The following is a 19,084-nucleotide window of genomic DNA, read 5'->3' as shown; positions in this document are numbered from 1 at the left end:
ACAGAGTATATTCTGATTATCATTTATAACAAGTCTCATTCTAAATCTTCTCTAAAACACAAATCTTGGGATTAAAATCTTACTTTTCATACAATATTTAATTAGCTACAATAATCATGAAACAGTAAATTACTTTGAGAGTTTATGTCACATTATGGGGTTAGCTTATCCCTGTGTCTATCTTTAGCTCTTAATTAGTGAAAACAGTTTATATTATCTTGAATTTTCATTGCAGTTTCATATCTGTAGAACTCTCTCAAGGTTTTCGTGGACCCCTCCATGCTCTTGTTTCTTTCCTGGTTGGATAATAGACCATAAGTTGTTTTGTGAGTTATTTTTTTTCCTGTTACTTCCAGTCCTCACAGAGGGCTTGCCCAGGGATACTGTGCAGTTAACCCTTACCTACTTCTTGGGCCTATCCATGGTTTCCCCTTTTTGTGTTATAGTTACTGGACTTCAACTGATAGTGTTATGTTTTTTCCTGTTACATTACTACAGTGGTATGTGGTTTTTCTTCTTTTTTCCTTCATCACACACTGTGCAGGATCTATTGGTCTGAAACAGTATATGAATTGTCTTCAAACAGCTTTAAGCCAGATGTTGTCTCTATAATTCTGGCAAAAAAAAAAAATCTTAAGCATTCTTTTCCTACATTTAATCTTATTAAAGAGAAATGTATAACTAGTATTTCATTCTTTTTATTCCAAAAATGTTTTCTATAACTCCTGATGTAGTACTGATGGAATCTATTAAGAGGACCCAAAGTTAATACACTAATAGTCTCCATTTTTCATAGGTAAATCTTAGTTGCTGTATTATCATTCATTGTCTGTTTATCAGTATTTCTTCTATCAGAAGAGCTCTTATTTCTTCTCTTTGAACTCTATTTCTCTCTTAGAAATAGAGTCCAAATTCACTTTGTTGTAGGTTCCCCAGCTAGCCAGGACTAAGGCAGACCGTCTCAGAGAACTCTGATAGGGGTTTGTTTACAGCCTAAGGTTCTACTACTGTCTGGGGTAGATGTTTCTGATTATAGTGCTCTGGTTGTTTTAGAACCATAGCCTTTGACCTGACCTCACTCTATTTGACCAGAAGCAGCAGCGTTAATTCCAGGGTTATTAGCACGCCCTTCTGTAAGACCACAGGTGAGTGGTTAGGGAAGTTATGCACCTGGCGCAGCGCTTCCTTCATTGTGCACTACACGTGCTTCCCACAAATCAGCCCCCCGCTTCAAGGGTGCCTGTATTTGGAGCGGTTAATTCCATTAGCCTGTATGGTAGACAACAGAGGATATTCTGTTAAAAACTTTACACTTAAGCTACTCCATCATCACTTTCCTTTAATTAATTCAGGGCCCAGCTGAAATGCACAGTAGGTCACTTCCTACTAAGTGCTTCAGAAATCTTGGCATTGAATATCATTCCAGTAATTCCAGTTTACAGAGAAGTAAGTAAGTTCAGCATATAATAGAAAAACTCTAGGCAGCACCCTGGCAACCTTGCTCATCTTCATTCAGGCCACCCCAGCAGTACTTGACCATAATCTGACTCAAGTCTTTACAAAATGCCCTGTGATCCCTCTAAAAGCAGTGGTCCCCAACCTTTTTGGCACCAGGGACTGGTTTTGGGTTTCATGGAAGAATAGGGAAGGCACAAGGGGTGGAGCTTGGAGTCTCTGGAGTTCAGGTGAGCTCTGCTCCCTCACCTGCTGTGGATGGGGGTGGGGGGCTGGGGCAACGGGAGACAGGAGGTGGAGCTCAGGCGAACTTTTCTTACTGCCCCTGTTCCTAACAGGCCCCAGATTGGTACCTGGGGTTGGGGACCCCTGTCTTAGATAAGGCAAGGGGAGATAAGCAATCCGGTGAAGAGCTACTATGAGGCAGTTTCTCATAACATAGCTTGTGGGAAACTGCCATATAACCATTTCTGACCCATCTCCTGGTTTCAGTTGAGTGCAGGACTTTCCACCTTGTATCGCGTGGGGTATACAACTTTAGGTATCTGTAAGTCTATAAAACTGCTTGGGTTTACTTTAGAGGTGGATCTTCGACAGCAGCATGCCACATCTGTTACCTGGTTCCTTCTATTTGATGTCATCATGTGGAAACAGGGACTTGGTGCACTGACACCATGGTGATTTTGCTTTTGCCGTCTGTTTTGTCTGAATCCATTTGAGCTCATTGTCTCCTTACCAGTCAAAAACTATGGAAGTGTAGTAAGCCAACTGCACTGAGGTAAGCTGTAGTAGTAATACTTGTGGCCCTATTAGGCACTGTGTTGCTGCTTTGGGAATGTTTGGCTCTGTGACAGTAGGGCTTTCACTGGCCAAACACTGAGCTGCTATCATGGATCATGGAAATGCTCTTTGAACCCTCTACTTGTCTCTGGGCAGAATGGGGCCTCCAGTTTGCAGGTGGACAGAAGTCAGTACTTTCTATTAGAATTATCCTTTTCTCACATTGCAAGCCCAAGGAAAATACCAAACCATGTCCATTGGAAAATCTTATTTATACAACTAGAAAGACCACACAAAATCTGAAGCTCCCCATTACACACACACACCTAAGTGTGGTAGGAAATAATGCATAATCACAGTATTTGGGCACACTCAGAATGGTATACTTTAAATGGGGCATTCCTACTCAGGAGGTGGTTGCCTCCTGCTCATCCTGTGGTCTCTTCAGTCTGTGATGTTTTGGTTTCTGAAGAAAACTAATGTTTCACCATACAAGCATCTATAAAACATTCCTATTCTGTTATTAGATCTGGGAAAAATAGAAGATGATGTGGAAGGTAATTTCTATTTATATATTTTTGAAAAATTTTTACAGCACTTGTTGATTTTACATTATGATTTCTTTAAATGTAGACATTTAAGGGTATAAATTTCCCCTAAGCACTACTTTAACTACATTTCACAGATTTTAATGTATTTTTGTTACCAATTAATTCAAAATATTGTCTAATTTCTCTTGGAGTTTATTTTTTCATCCAATGATTAATATTTAGAATTTTATTGCTCATTTTCCAAATATGTGTGGTTTTCCTGGTTTCCATATTGGTATTAGTGGGGAAAATGTTAACATAGCAGGTCTGGTTGCAAACTCCTTCAATTTTCTAAGGGAACATAGAAACATGATTGACTCTTGGCCAACCCCTTGGAATGTAGCCCTTTGAGAATGTTTTTATGTTAATGGTTGATTTCGTTTTGTACACCAAGAGCAATAGACCGTGCTGTACATGTTTGTCAGAATTGCCTTGTACAAACATCCAGATTGATGATGTGTACTTGGTTTCATTGTTGGGGTCCTGAGCTTTTAGTTACTGTAGCTGGTTGCATAGCAGGATATACCTACATAACCAGCCCTGGAGCCATGACCACTGAAATACAAAAGTTCTTTTTGCTCTGACCTGGGCAGAGGTATTCTGTACATGTCCCTGTATTTTGCTACTGGACAAAAAGCATGTATATAAGAAGCCTGTGTTTGACCTGTCTGAACTCTACCCAATGCATATCTTTTTCCTGCTGCTTTTACTCTGTACCCTTTGCTGTAATAAATGGATCTTAGCCATGAGAATAACTACTATTGAGTCCTTCTGGTGAATCACAAATTGAGGGTGGTCCTGTGTGCCCTAAAACTGTATTCTAATTTACTTCTACTGTGGTCAGAGAACATACTCTATGATTTCAGTTTTTCCTAAAAAATTATTGAGACTTGTTTTATAATCTGGAATGTGGTCTCTCCTGCCAAATGTACCATGTAAACCTGAAAGGAATGTGTTCTCTGCCATTATTGGGAATATCGTTCTATAAATATCAGTTAGGTAAAGGAGCTGATAATGTTCAGATCTTCTATGTCTCTGCAGATTTTTTTCCCCTTAGTTCAGTCCATTGCTGAAGCAGGAGCATTTAATTCCCCAGCTGTGATTGGGGAATTCTCTCTTTCTCCCTTCAATTTTGTTAATTCTTGTTTCATATATTTTGAAACTCTGGTGTGGGATACATACACATTTGGGATAATGCTTTCTTGTTGAATTGACCCTTTTATCATTATGAAGAGCCCTGTTTTTATCTCTAATAATGCATTTGTTTCTGAAATTTGTCTTGTGATATTAATGGCCATACCAACCTTTTGCTTACTCTGTTTAAGGTATATATTCTTCATCTGTTTACTTGTAACCTGTCTGTATATTTCTATTTAAAAGTGGGTATCTTTTAAACAGTGTACACTTGTATTTGTGTTTTATTTTTACCTTCTCATAATCTCTGCTTCTTAACATGAATGTTTAGTCCAATAATCATTAATGTATTTACTGACATGATTGGGCTTAGGCCTAATATTTTATTTTTTATTTTTTTGTACATCTCTGTTTTTCCTTCTTCTCTTCTTCTTTCTACCTTGTTTTTAGAGTATTTGAATATGTTTTCATTATTTTTTCTATTATTTTAGCTATTCTTTCTTTTTACTATTTTTATAATGGCTGCACTTGGGATAACAATATAGAAACGAAACTTATCACAGTCTGCATAATTAGTTAATAATGTACTACCTCAAGTAAAACATGGAAATCTTACAAACGTATAGGCCCACATGTCTGTCCTTTTTTAATACTTTTTATAAGTACATACAGCATGAGACATTGTTATTATTTTAGTTTTAAACAATTATTGGTTTATAAAGAAATTTAGAGGAACAAAGCAAAAAAGTTTTTTGCAAAAAGACTCAGCCATTTACCATTTCTGGTGTCATTTCTCTTCCATCTAAATAACTTCTAGCATTTCTTAAAATTCAAGTCTGCTGCCAACAAATGCACTTACAGTGCAGATCTGCCAGTGGCTAATGCTTTTGGTTTTCTTTTATCTGAAAATATCTTTATATTGTTTTCACTTTTCATTGATATTTTTGCTGGATATAGAATTCTGGGTTAACATTTCTTTTTTTCCCAAAGGTTTTAAAGATGTTGTTCCAGTCTTTCTGTCCTGCGTGGTTTCTCATGAGAAGTTAACCAGTAGGTCATTGTTTTCCTGACTGTAATATGTTGTTTTTCTCTTGGTTTCAAGTTTCGATCTTTATCTTTGGCTTGCAGTGGTTTATTATGTCCTTTAGCTGGGCTTCTCCATGTTTATTCATTTAGTGTTTTGCATTTGTGAAATTTCATCAATTTTGGGGAAGTTTTTATCCATTAGTTTTTCAAGTATTTTCTCTCTTCATCATCTAGTATTCTAATTACACTTATTTATGACTGTTTAATATCACCTAACAGGTCTCTGAGCTTCTGTTCATTTTGTTTCAATTTTTCTATTCTTCCTTCACCTTCTACACTTTCCATTGATTTGTTTTCTAAGTTCTCTTACTCATTCCTCTGTCATGTTCACTTGGCTGTTAAGGCGGTGTAGGTTTTTTTCCCCAGAAATTATTCTAATATTTTTTATTGTTTCTGTTTCTCTGCTGAGACTTCTAATTTCTCTGCTGAGGTTTTCATGAATTGATCATTCTAACATCTCTGCCATAACTGAGTCTGGTTCTGATGCTTTCTCTGTCTCATCACTGTTTTATGGGGGGGGCATTATTATGCCTTGATATTATTTATTGAAGGTTGGACATGATATGCTGGGTAAAACGAATTGAGGAAAATTAGCCTTTAGTTTGAGGTTTTATGTTTGGCTAGAGGTTAGGATGTGTTTATTGTTTTCTGTAGCTGTAGGTGTCAGGGAATAAAATTTCCTCTGGTGTCTTTGTTTTTGACTCTCCTGTTGTCTTTGGGTTCTCCTAGGGATTTGTTCTTAGATAAAGTCAGAGATGTGCAGTTTTTCACTTGTATTTCCCTGTTACCACACAGGAGTTCTATTGATACGGTGGTGCGGTGTGGGGAGAGAAGTGTTCTATAACCCTATGATTGGGTCTCAGTGAGCCTGTGTCCCTGGGCTGTGACTATCATAACTGTGTCTAATTTTGTTTTGGTTTTCCCTCTTAGGTGAGGCAGGGAGGCTAAATGGGGGGTGGAACTGGGTGTTTACCCCACGTGGAATGCTACAGGGGTTTGGAGTGAACTGGGAATTTGGGTATTTTAAGCCAATTTGGGTATTTCACTACTCCAAGGTTAGGCTCTGGTAATTTCTCTTGAGGACAGGCCTTGTGAAGAAGAGAATGTTCTGGGCATATTACAAAATGGCTACCTTTTCCCTCCCCCTGTTGAAAGTAAGGGAATTTTTCTTTGATCTTCACTGTGGGAACCTGGTAGGGCTCCTAGAGGTAAAACTCAGCAAAGCGTGAAGGTCATCCTAAGATTGGGTTCCCCTGGAGTTTTTAACTCTCAGACTTGGTCACACTGAGCCTCCAGGAATCAGTGACCGTTTAGGTTTTCCTACCCTGGTACTGATTCTGTAGTTTTCTGTTCCTGGGCCTCTGCTTTGGTAATTTGGATTTTCTGTATCCACCTGTTGTCTCTGTACTTTTGGGGGCAGTGGTTTGTCCTGTGAGCTCAATCCTCTGCTGGATCTGGGAAGAACTGTTAATTTTCAGTTCATCTTTTTTCTTATTATAAGAATGGGAATGATGACTTCCAAGGTCCTTGTATGCCAAACCAGGAACCAGAAGTCAGGTTTATATGAATTGAAAGCATGCCTTCTTGTTCATTGAGGATAGCCACTTAAACATTCTCATCTGTTACTTTCACTAACTGGTTCATCTTGGAGCTGGACTGAAATGACTTTTTTTCTTCTGATAAAGCATTATATTTTCTTGATTCTGTGTATGTTGGGTACTGTTTGATTAGGTCTTGGATATTATGAATGTTAAATTGAGATTCTGAACTATGTTATTTTTATCCAATAAGTATTATTTCCTTTGTTTTAGCAGCTGGTTTTCATGGCTGGGCTTGAACAGCTAACTCTTTCTTGTGCAGTAGCTTCTTGTCTTTGTTCAGATCTGTTGTTTTTGGATGGGCTGCTAAGAATCTAGTCTGTGCAAGCATTGTTCAGAGTTTAGTCAGAGATGTGGATAATCAGGGCTTATGCATGTACTCTTTGGCTCTTTCTCTTAAATGCTCATGATTTCCTGGATTCTTTATATCTGTTTTTCCAGGCCTGAGTGACTGGGTTTGTCACATGTGCTCACTTTGCTGTGAGCACTTGGACTGCACTTAGTCCCAGATTAAAAGGCGCACCATCGCCCATCCTCCAAATAAGTATACACTCTCTACCAATGTCTGTCTGCTTTTCGTCACTCACTGGCACCTTCGGGGGGAGGGGGGGCAGATACAGTCTTAATTCAGAATTTGTTCTTTTGCTTTGCATTTCTCCTACACCAGCATGGTTCAGGGTTCAGCTAGAGATGTGGGTAGACTGTGTTTGGGGATTCCCTCTCTGGCTCTCTTCCTTCTGGGAGTCCCCACCTTCCTTCAGCATTTTACCAAGTCAACTTTTTTGGTTTCCTAGGCCAGAAAAATGATTTTTTTCTTTTTCCATGTGGGCCCACTCCTCTACTAGTTACTGTTTACCACAAGTGCTTCACTTAGCCCCAGGGTAAAAGCATGGTGATGAAAACCAATTTGTATAGTTACCTGTCTCTATTTCTCCTAGCAATTTTGAGTTCCCTGTGAAAGTTCGTATGCTTTTATTCACCGTCCAGTACCTTAAGTTCATTTCCCTTTCTGTTTTATCCAGGTTCTGTAGTTGTTTTCTGTGTGTGTGTGTATGTGTGTGGAGGAGGGAGAGAGTGCTATAGGTTCTGAGTTTATCATACCCAGAAATGGAAAGTTTTGAGCAATATTTCCAGGAGAATAACAAAAGCCAATTTACTTTACTGAATAATGTGTTAGACACCAAGACCATGTGCATGTTGGTAAGGTAGAATCTTGTGATGTCCTAGCTTCTTGCTTCCCATACAAAAGGGAGTAGGAGAGGGAGACATTTAGTTATAAGCAGAGTCTTTGGGGGGCTATGAGCAGCCTATATGATCCCACCTCACTAAGTTGTGTTGACAATAGAATAACTTTTCTCCAAGCCCAGGAATTTTTAAAAACTTATCTATGGCTGATTTGAGCCAAATGCTAGATTCTACTTTGGTTAGTGTGTTGCCTGTCATAGATGTTCAGTAAATATTTGAATCCATTAATTATTGATTCACCATCATAAATTACTTATCATTAATAAATTAGATGAGCGAACATTTTATTTTCTCAGAAAGAATATGATTAAAGAAAAGTATTTGTATATTTTTTTCTTGAACTCATGTAGATACACAGCTAATACATTCAGGCCATTTTAAACAAAAGGTTGATTTGTTCATGATATACTTTATTATATAGTGCTATATAAATGAATTGTTTGGAGGGGGGAGTCTTGTAATGGTTATTTCTTACTTCTGTCTAACTCATTTGTTGAAGGACTATAGGGAATAGTAAGCTAGGTAATTAAATAAAGTTTATTTTGTAGTTTCTACCTCATATGATAACCAAAGTAAGTTAGATTATTAACTTGAACACTTTAAGAATGTATATAGTAATTAGGAGGTTTATAGAAATCATCAAGGAATTTAGGCTACAGAATAGCAAAGAATGAAAGTTTCTTTAAATTGGGGTTAAAGTGTTGTGGGGAGTATGTCTACACACAAAGTATAAAATTCCTCAAAATACAGCTTGCAGCACTTTTGGCTTATTATCTACTTGTTAACGCACATGTAAGTGGTTACATGGGGCCTTGATATCATTATGGTAAATCACAGGCTTTCCTATAGGTGCTACTCATTACTGAATGGGATGAGATCAAAGCAGCCATGTTTGTCACTAAAGTTATAGATTTGGCATTGACTTGTAAAACAGATATAGTATGGAATTATATCCTGCGATTAATCCAAGTATTCAGCATTGTAACTAAGAAACTCCCTTTAGTTCTCTGCCCTAAGTCTCCATTTACTCAGTGCTGCAGGCAGACTGAGTAAACCTTGAGAAGGCTCAGGACTTCTAAGGGGCTGTGGTACCTATTTGCTGTTGGCTCTAGTGACCTGTAACTATGAATACCCCTGCATGCAGCCTCTTTCTTATTGAGGTAACCTGGACTGAAATCCAGTGCCCTGAAGCTGCTTTGAGGCCTTAACTGCATGAGTGAGCACTAAAAATGTGAAAACCATCAAAGACCAGAATAACAAGGCAAAGTAAGGCCGATGAATGTTTGCATGGATATTCATGCATGTTGCTAGCAGGATTCAGGATATTTCCAGTTGATTCTGAAATATTCATATATAATTTAACAAATTCATGTCTGATTCTTCTGAGCACCCAGATGCATTTGTGTTGGTTCTGTACCAGACCACATCAATTACTATCCTTTGTCTTACTCTCACATCTCTGAGGTAGATAAATACTTCAATTGAATGGGAGGTAAGGAACTGTATTTTCAAGGTACCTTTTTCATGTTTCACAGTGTGCAATAAAAAAGGCAGGGAGAAAGTCTGTTTTAGAATAAGCTGCACAAGGTATTAAAATCCTATAAAGCAGGACTCCCCAATCCCTGGACCACCCATAGCAGGCAAGTGAACAAAGCTTACCTGAACTGTGCTTCCTATCCCCCACCTTTTGGGGACTCCCCCCCAATCCTCCATGAAACTGGTCCTGGTGCCAAAAAGGTTGGGGACCGCTGCATATATGAAATTTGGTGAAATGCTTTTCCAAAGAGAATTTTCTCCTCAAACAGTAACTAAATTGGTATATGGGATGGCTCTTCCCTAAGATTGGCTTTCTTGATAGCTAAAGCTGTAGCTAGTCATTTCAGAAGCTTCTTCCAAGGAAGTGAATAGATGGTGAGGTAATTTTCTTAAGTACTTGGATCCTGATTGTCTTCAAAGACTTTGAAGCTGTGAGTTACAAAATAGACTGATTTGATCTCCTGGGATCTTTGCCAGGTTCATAACTACACTGAGATTTTTAGTGATCACAAATGACAGCGTGATATCCTTCCCTTTGTTCTAGGAGAGAGGCGATTTCTAGATGATACACAACAAAAGTGTGTTTTAGTTTGGAATATCAGACTTTTTATAGGCCAAACACAGCAGTATATTTAAGATACAGTTACGCAGCCACTGAGTTGTAACTATTTGTTTTATTGAGATAGCCTTGAAAATGTTCATTATACTATAAGTAACATGAGGGCAGGTTTTATGTCATTTTAGTAATCAATGAGTTCTGGTACAGTTTTTTGAAAGAATGGGAGTTATGTTGTGTTGCTATGTCCTAGGTTTCTTTACTTGTTTTGCAATAGAGGTGACAGTATTGGAGAGAGAGCAGGACAGGATGGTCTTTCCCTTCTGCTCCTGGCAAACAAGTCTTTATACCGTATTTTTCGGACTATAAGATGCACCCCCCAAATTTGGGAGGAAAATGGGGGCGCATCTTATAGTCCGAATATAGCTTACCTGGCTCACTGGGAGGGGAGGGGGGCGGCAGTGGAGTGAGCTTTTTTTTTTTTTTTTTTTTTCCTATTTTCCTCCTCTAAAACCTAGGTATGTCTTATGGTCTGGTGCGTCTTATACTCTGAAAAATACTGTAATTCTAAACTCTGAAGTGTTACCTTGTCTGTGAAGCCTTCATATCTTTTTTGGGTGCCATTGACCTAAGCCCTCTTCCTATAATATATCCTTTACTTCTTTTGTAGCATCTATGACATTTTTATTGCATTTTTAATGTGTCTCTGTCTCATTCTACCACATTGGAGAGTTCAATTTCTATTTGTCTGTCCACTTAGCATCTTAGTTGGAATGAGACTGGCTGAAAGTAGCAGGAAATGCAATTAATAGAGGCTTAGACAAGGGTGTAGTTATCTCATAAAATAAGTTTATTGGTAGGGAACTTAGAGTGGATGTCTTCAAGAATGCTTATCTTTCTGTTTTTCCAATTCACCAAGCTCAGCATGTGGTTTTCATTTTCATGGTGGTACAACTCCACACCTCACATCTGTTTTCCATTCAAGAAGAAAGGGGGGATATGGTGGAAGGGTTTGCTAGAAGTATAGTCTTGATACGAAGACTTCCCTCTTACATCACATTGGCTAGAACTGGGTCACATGGCCACCCTTAGTTGCAAGGGAGTCTGAGAACTTTTCCAGCCCTTTTCCTACAGAAAGGCAGGGGGCAAAGCATTGTGGATGGCATTTGTGTAGGTAGTTTATAGTGTCGTGTTCATGATTGGGGTCTCACTCAAAAATGCCTGGAACATGTACAGTTAATTATGTCACACATTGAACATATTTTAGCAGTAGGTTTACCATCTTAAGTATCAAGGGCAAAATCTGTTTATTTGCTATTTATTCAGAGTCTTTGTATCTATTTTTAAAGTGTGGTCTAGCTCATGGTTTCAAATTAAACTTACATTGACCATATTTAAGATGTAAGATATGGTCAGAGATGGAAATACACAGTGGTACAAGGAACTTGGCCCCAGCAATATGGAAACCATTGACTCTGTAAGTGATGGACTCCACAAATCACCTGTCTACTTCTTAGGGTTCTGTGATTTCTGAATATCCTTCAGAATTCAATTCCTCTTCCTTTTGTGAATTGCATTTGATAGTCAGGGACTGCAGCACTTGATGTGTTTCTGTGTTTGTAGTATGAGTTTATTTAATTTCCCTATCAACAAAAAGTTCCTGGGTGTCCTCTGTAAGCCGGATGGAATGAAGCTGAGGGCAACTGGGAACCCTTAGGATCCCCTTATCTTGACCGCACCCCCTTGCTCTTATAATCTATTGCCTTCTTAGGGTTCTCCTTCCTGTGATTTATGAGTTTAGATGTGTCCCTTCCTGCATTCTCTAGATAGTGATGAATTTTAATGTATCTTTCTTTATCTGAATACAGAGCATTTGTTTTCAGCCATAAATTCTCTTTTCCTTACCACAGCAATAGGAAAAAACTACAGTCATATCTATTTGATGATTTCCTTTCCTCAGGAACCAAGCCTTACTCCACAGGCCTTGCATTCAATTGTTCTAGGAAAGGCAGGATCTTTTCTAAAGGCCTCTCTATTTTTTTATTGCTTCTAGGAAATTTATGCCCAATTCGGTAGTGGGGAAACTTTTCCCTTTGAGGGCCACATATATAAGGAGGAAGAGATCAACTAAGGACCACACATGTAAAGATCTTACTTAGAGGATAGTTCTTAAGGATAGGAGTTATTTTTGAGAGGAAATGTTCATTATGCATGCTTCTGCAATTAAAAACAGAATGCACACATGGATAAAGAACAGAGGGCACAACATTTTAACCAAAAGCTGTAGGTTCATAAAAGAAGAAATGCAGCTAGCTCATACAAACATTACATATTATCTATTCAACCTGACGTGGGATCGAGGAATTGGAAACTAAAGCCATGAAATACTATTTTTAATCTACTGAATTCACAAATTTGAAAAACAAAATGCTGTGCTCGCTGATGAGTATGTGGAATAGACAGTTTTTAAAAGTTTGTTATTCAATTTTTATAAAAGATTAAGGATACCAAAAAATAGGGAGGTCAATATAATGAAAACTTCTATGTGCACCGTATTATTTCACACCTTTTTTTAAAGTCACATCTTTTTTTTAAAGACCTGATCCTCCCTATCTGGTTCCCTTCCTTCCTCTTTCCTTCTTTCACTGTTGGTCCCCCTAAAGCCAACCTGAGGCAACCTCTCTCTGTAAGTAAGCACTTTTGTACCCTGCTGGTGAAAATGAAACTGCTTCAGACTTTCTCAACCCTAGGAATTTGATGTCAGAAAATAATGAGATGTGCATAAAAATTTCGGCGGTTACATTTATCAGCATTATTTTAAATAAAGAAGTGGAGCCCTGGCTGGTGCAGCTCAGTTGATTGAGTGTGGGCCTGTGAATCAAAGGGTCACTGGTTCAATTCCCAGTCACAGCACATGCCTGGGTTGTGGGCCAGGTTCCCAGTAGGGGGCACATGAGAGGCAACCACACATTGATGTTTCTGTCCCTCTCTTTCTCCTTCTCTTCCCCTCTCTCTAAAAATAAAAAAATGAAATCTTTAAAAAAAAAGAAATGGAAACATCTTAATAGAACACCAATAGAGGAGTGGTTAAATAAATGGTAAATATTTATATAATGGATTATGAAGCAGCAGTGAACATTTATGCATGCTCCAAGTTGTCTGCCTTAAGTACATGTCAGTTTAGTGAATAGAAAATATTTCCCATTGGTATCTTGCAAGAATCTGTAGTTAGTCCAATGTTAAAACATAATTTGGTTTTGTGTTATGAACAGTTAAAATAGAAAAAGAAAGGTAAAAGGAAAATGGGATCATAAAATATTGGTTGAGTTTATAGTGAAAGACAGTGAGGTAGGCAGCTGGTTTGTGTAAATGTTCAGGGGACTTGATGTCTTAGCCATCAGAGTGTTTTCTCTGTGTCCGCTGAGTGCTCGATGCTGTCATCAGTACAGAAAGACTAGGCGATGGTTTCATCCCTCAACCAGCTTGCAGATAATGCAAACACAGTTGGAAAATTGGTGAGTACACAAGAGAGAACAATATTTGACAAATGAATGCTATACATTTGAATGCTATAGAAATCTGGAGGACAGAGAAGTTATGTCCTCCGGGGCTGATAGAGATGTATTTTTAAGGATGGGGGGAATTATGTTGTCATTAACAATGGCATTAGGATTCAAAGAAGTCAAAAGTAAGGGACATAATACTGTACTGTGCTGTGTATAATGTGCACTTTTTGCCCCAATTTTTGAGGGAACAATAAGGATACACACTATATATGGCAAAATACAGTATTTAAATTAAAATGAAGGTGTGAACAAATTATTGGAAGTGGGGAAGTATATAGCATTTGTAGAGAGCTTCACATGATTTATAGGATTCCTGTTGGAGTGGAAAAGCAAATAAAAGGGGCCAGAACACAGCCTAGAGTGTCAACCTTGTTTTAGGACTTCTGATTCAGGCTTGCATGCAGTTGTATTTATTGCTTTTAATACAAAGTTGCAAAAATGGCCATTTTAGTATTAGAAAATCCACCAAAGGACAGGAAATTAAGCGAAGAGCTGAAAATTTGCCATTGTTGGTTCAGTACTATAGTGGGGATAGTGTAAGAGTGAGACTCACACCTAGAACGTGCTAAGAGTTTCTACCAAATAGCGACTCTGTAACCAAAATAAAAGCCTTGGTTTCCTCATCTGTAAGACAAGTATATTATTCACCTTTCTGGGTCCACCAGGTTTCTAATGTGAAGATCAAGCAAAATGATGCAAACATTCATTTTTTAAAAGATTTTTTAATTGTTATTCTATTACAGTTGTCCCAATTTTTCCCCTTTGCCCTCCTCCGCTCATCCCACCCCAACCCTACTCCTACAGTCAATTCCCACACTGTTATCCATGTCCATGGCTCATTCATACATGTTTTTAACTAGTTCCTTCCCCTTCTTTCCACCATCCCCCCTCCCTCCCCTCTGGTCACTGTCAGTCTGTTCCATGTTTCTGTGCCTCTGGTTCTGTTTTGTTTGTTAGTTTATTTTGTTCATTAGATTCCTCTTATAGGTGAGAGCCAACATTCTTCTTGATGTAGTCGTTGAGGAAACAACAAAAAAAACTTCAAATAAAACCCTCTATGTACCCTCAGCTCCCTTAGGTAACTAGGGGAAATGAAGGATTTATAGAGAAATTTGAACCCACGTGAAAATTAAGTACTGAAGTGAAAAGAGTCGAGAAACATGCCCTGCTCCTCAGTACCAGAATCTTTAGTGCTTTGTCTCCAGACAGCTAGACTCCAGAATAAAACTTTGGGGTTACTTTTTAACCATCACTACACGATAGCAAACATCCTCTTTTGTTTTGGTTGATTGATCCCGGGGCTATAGTGATTTGGTAAATCACCTTGGCAAGCTTTCGAGAATGTACTTCCAGGGAGTAGTAATCCTTAAGGACCTAAGGCTACCCCCAGGTGACCTATAGTCCCTCATCCTTAATTATTTAGAATGGAATGATATGCTGAATTCTCTTGGCCCAAGGGATTGCTTATCAGCATTTCTTTCAGGGCTGCTGCTCTTTTTTTGGAGAAGGGCCAACAGAATGAGTCAGATCTTTTGTGTTTTGTTTACAGAGTGGCCTCAGGATATTTGTCTGGATCAACCAGGTGCAATGAGTTTCCTCTCGCACAGACATTCCACTGGGCCCGGTGTCTTTTCAGTTGTATCTAGGCAGTTTTAGGAGCCATTTTAGTGAGTCGATTTCTAAATATATTATACAAATATAGGGCACATTGTTTCTGTGCTGTCTTGCCATTGGCCTACTTATAACAAAGACGCTATAAGAAATTGTGCTATAAAATGCCTTCTTGTATTTATTCTGCGGATTATTGAAGATACTGTTCATGACATTGCTTCTTTTGAGGACACTAGGGATAATTTTTCTCTCTAATCTGAAAATCATAAGTGATTAGGCTTCTGGGCAACTGGTTTGTATTTATCTTAGGGACACCATGGCTCATGTAACTAATTGTGTTTTTCTTTTGGCATTGACTACAGGCGGCTTATCTGTTCCTTTAACGAAGAAACAAAACCTTTCAGCAAGTTTTTTTGTATACAAATCTGAGTCATCTCTAATGAATATGCATGAAGCTATATTATCTTGAAACTTTTCTATTCTTGATTTTCCATTTGTCACATTTTCCTCAAATGCTTTTTGCTTTTTAATTTAATTTTGTATTTTATTATCTGATTTTATATAAATGATCTTTAATTCTTTCCAGAACTAGGTAGGGTATGAGTAAATAAAATTAATTTTATACTGAAATGTTAAGCTTAACGTGTTGAATTGGTATCCATTTTACTTTTTTTGTTTGTTTATCATGATTTGGTGATGATTATGGCGTCAAAGTAGGTGATATCCTGAAGTATATAACAATTGAACTTTTAGATAAGATAGCATGAGAGGTAAAGCAACAAGCAATCATATGCCTGCGATAACCTCTGCAATGAATACCTCAAGGCCTGCACAGGTTCTATCTTGGCTCTTTACTCTCAAGCTTCTTTGAGCCTTAGTTTGTTCACCAGGAAGCCTTTTATAGGACAGCAAGGAACAAGAGCTCCCAAAATATCTTACCACTGATGAAGTAATGGAATGAAGGACTAGCCCACTGCATATTCCCTGGTCAGGATCAGTTTTTCCACACTCATCCTATAGGATCCAACCCTTTCACTGTCATACCGTCTCAACTTTACTTAGGAAAACAACATTTTTTTTAGTCTATTTTAGCTAGGTATGAAGAAAGTAAGCTGATTAAATTAATGTACACATGTGTGAAGAGCTGATAACACCCTCTGATTTTCCCAGTAGTATATACTTGTTTCCCCAAAGGATAAGAATGCTCCTTCTCTAGATGTCTAAATCCAGGTCTCCTATTTATCTGTCCCAAGGAAATAATCAGACATGAGAATAACACTTTATATTTTAAAAATATACTGCTATATTATTTACAACAGTAAAAAATAGAATCAATTCTTAATGGCTTAATATTTATTGTATGGATGTAACAAAAAGTTTATTTCTGAATGATTGAACATTTAGGGAATGGTTAAATTATGATACATGAATATAATTCAGCCACTAAGAATCATGTTTATGAAGTATTTAATTTCATAGGAAGATTATTACAGTGTATGAATGAAAAAAGTCAGACACAAAATGGAATATCATAGGAGCTCAACTTGTTGAAATGCAATATTCATAAATTTTTGTTCAATAAATTTTGCACGTCTAGTATGTGTCAGGTATAGTGATAAGTTTGAGGATATGGTAGCATCAAATAAGATATACATGATCCCTGCCAGCATTAAAAAAAATAGGACATCGTTATGAAATTAAATCTCCCTTTGGGGATTGATGATTTCTAGTCAGATGTGATTAAGCTAATTTTCTAGTTCGTGGACTCTCCAGGATCTTGTTTCCATGTCTCGTCTGCTTTTTGTCTGAGGATGCATAGCTCTCCAGTTCAATTAGATTGATCTGTAGAGTTTAAAAACAGTAGCAACAGACAACTCACGCCTAGCGTTCCCTATCATCTTTAGATTTTTTTTTTTAACCTATGTGGTCAGTGTTACCCAATGACATCAGTATAATAGCTTCTCCTAGGAATCCATTCTAGTGATTTTTTTTCTGTACTGTTTCTGCAGGAGAAGATATTAGTTTGCAAAGGAAAAAGGCATTTCTTCCTGGGCCTTTTTATTTAACCTTACAATAAAACCTATACTCATGCTTTTGTAGAATGCAATCTTGTCGTGTAGTGTTATCAACTTAATTTTGTTCTTGAGACAAATTTCCTTTAAAAAATTTGAATGATACTTAAAGGAAATGGACCTAAACTCATTAATAGGTTTTTTTGAAGAAGGTATAAATCTTGTTTATTTAAGAACTTCATTCTTTAAACCCTTCACCCTTTTCCCCCATTATAGGAACAATTATAAAGGACACATGGATAATAACAAGGAGAGGTGGGGAGTGGAAACAGGGGAAGGAGGTGGGGAGGACTGGGGTGGTGGGGAGCGGTGGGGGGAAAAGGCAGAAAATTGTACTTGAACAACAACAATAAAAAAAGAAGAAAAAGAACTTCATCCTGAAAAATATATCTTCTTTACAATTGAGGTTAATGTTTTTAATTGTCTGTGTCAGACCATTAAATTTTGGTTCTCCTGGTAGCTTTAATGTAATATCTTTGAAACATGTTCACTTCAGTGATATGCTTCGTTAGGTAGTGATGGAACATTGCTACATGTCCTAGAACTCTTCCTTCTAAAGCCTGAGAGGTGTATCAGTTTTGTTCTATATATTATTTGTGAGGATTTCTCAATTTCTGATGTACATGCACAATAGGACAATGAGAGTATTAAAAATTTGAGAACCTATTTTTTTTTCTGGTTGATTTTTAAGTGTTGAGCTCTTGAAGTTATTTAGTATATCTGACCTCATTTAATTAAAACTATATTAATACGTGATTAATACGTGAACTTTTTATATGATCACATTTAAAGCACCAGTGTGTTACATTTGGGGCTAAAATTATGTGCTGTGGTATGCCTAAGATAATAGAACCAAAGCCACATTGTTTATTCTTCTACTTTTCTCTCACACATGGTGTCCATTATGCATTGATCTTGTCCAGCAATATTAACTTTCTTTAACAGATTGTTCTGCTATCTGAAGAACCTCATTAAAATTTAATCAGTAAACTAAAAATAAGCAGCTAATGTCATAGTGCATTCTGGTAACTCATAACAGAAAAAAAGAAAGTAAAGCCTAATGTAGGCTTGTGAGGTTAAAGGAAGGTAAGTATATATTTATTGGCTATTCTAGGGTATCTATAAATTACCATGTTTCCTCTCTTGAGAAGTGTGATGTAATGGTAACATACTTATAAGTGATACACATTTTCATTTACAGAATATTTACTGTTTTTCCTATAAGCACTAAACTGCCTTGAATTATATAACACTGTATAATAGGCTTAAAGCCCACCTGTGCCCCTTGTTTTCTTCAGAAAAGCTTTTCTGGACAGTCACTGTAGCTATCATGATTCTTGAGCTATGTCCTGTATGTGGTATACTTCCCATTCATCAAAATGAAGCACATCCTACCCACATACATCATATTCATAATAGCCTCTCCCTTTTTGTCTCATTTCTACGTTGAGGGTTCTTTCTGCCTTACTGCTTTTCTCGTTTCTCTTCTCAAAACAGTTCTAGATTGAGAAGAGGCACCTAACCATATTCCTACTATTCTATATTTTTTCCCATGACCCTCTTCTGCTGTGACTGTTTTCACAGTACCACAGAGAACTCTTCAGTTTAGAAAAAGTAAAATTAATTTTAAAAATATTAAAAGTAATATTCACTTAAACGAAGAAAAGACTTGAAATAGGCACTTTACAAAAGATGTCCAAAAGGCCAATTAACATAGAAAACTCAGAAAACTGTACAATGCAATACCACTACCACCTACCAGAATAGTACAGATAAAAAAGACATTACCAAGTGTCTGCAAGAATGTGGAGCAACTGGAACTCCTCTGTACAGCTGCTCAGAGTGTATACTGGTG

General features: G+C 37.5%; 1 protein-coding gene across 1 annotated transcript in view; it reads left to right on the top strand.

Annotated features, from left to right (window-relative positions):
• The window catches only part of PRRG1 (proline rich and Gla domain 1), a 94,321-nt gene that overhangs the window by 10,092 nt on the left and 65,145 nt on the right, over positions 1-19,084 (top strand). The gene's annotated exons all lie outside the window — the stretch shown is intronic.

The sequence above is a fragment of the Desmodus rotundus genome, chromosome X (assembly GCF_022682495.2).
Source record: "Desmodus rotundus isolate HL8 chromosome X, HLdesRot8A.1, whole genome shotgun sequence".
Taxonomy (NCBI): domain Eukaryota; kingdom Metazoa; phylum Chordata; class Mammalia; order Chiroptera; family Phyllostomidae; genus Desmodus; species Desmodus rotundus.
Note: the sequence above shows the minus strand (reverse complement) of the source record. Positions and strands in the feature narration are given on the sequence as shown.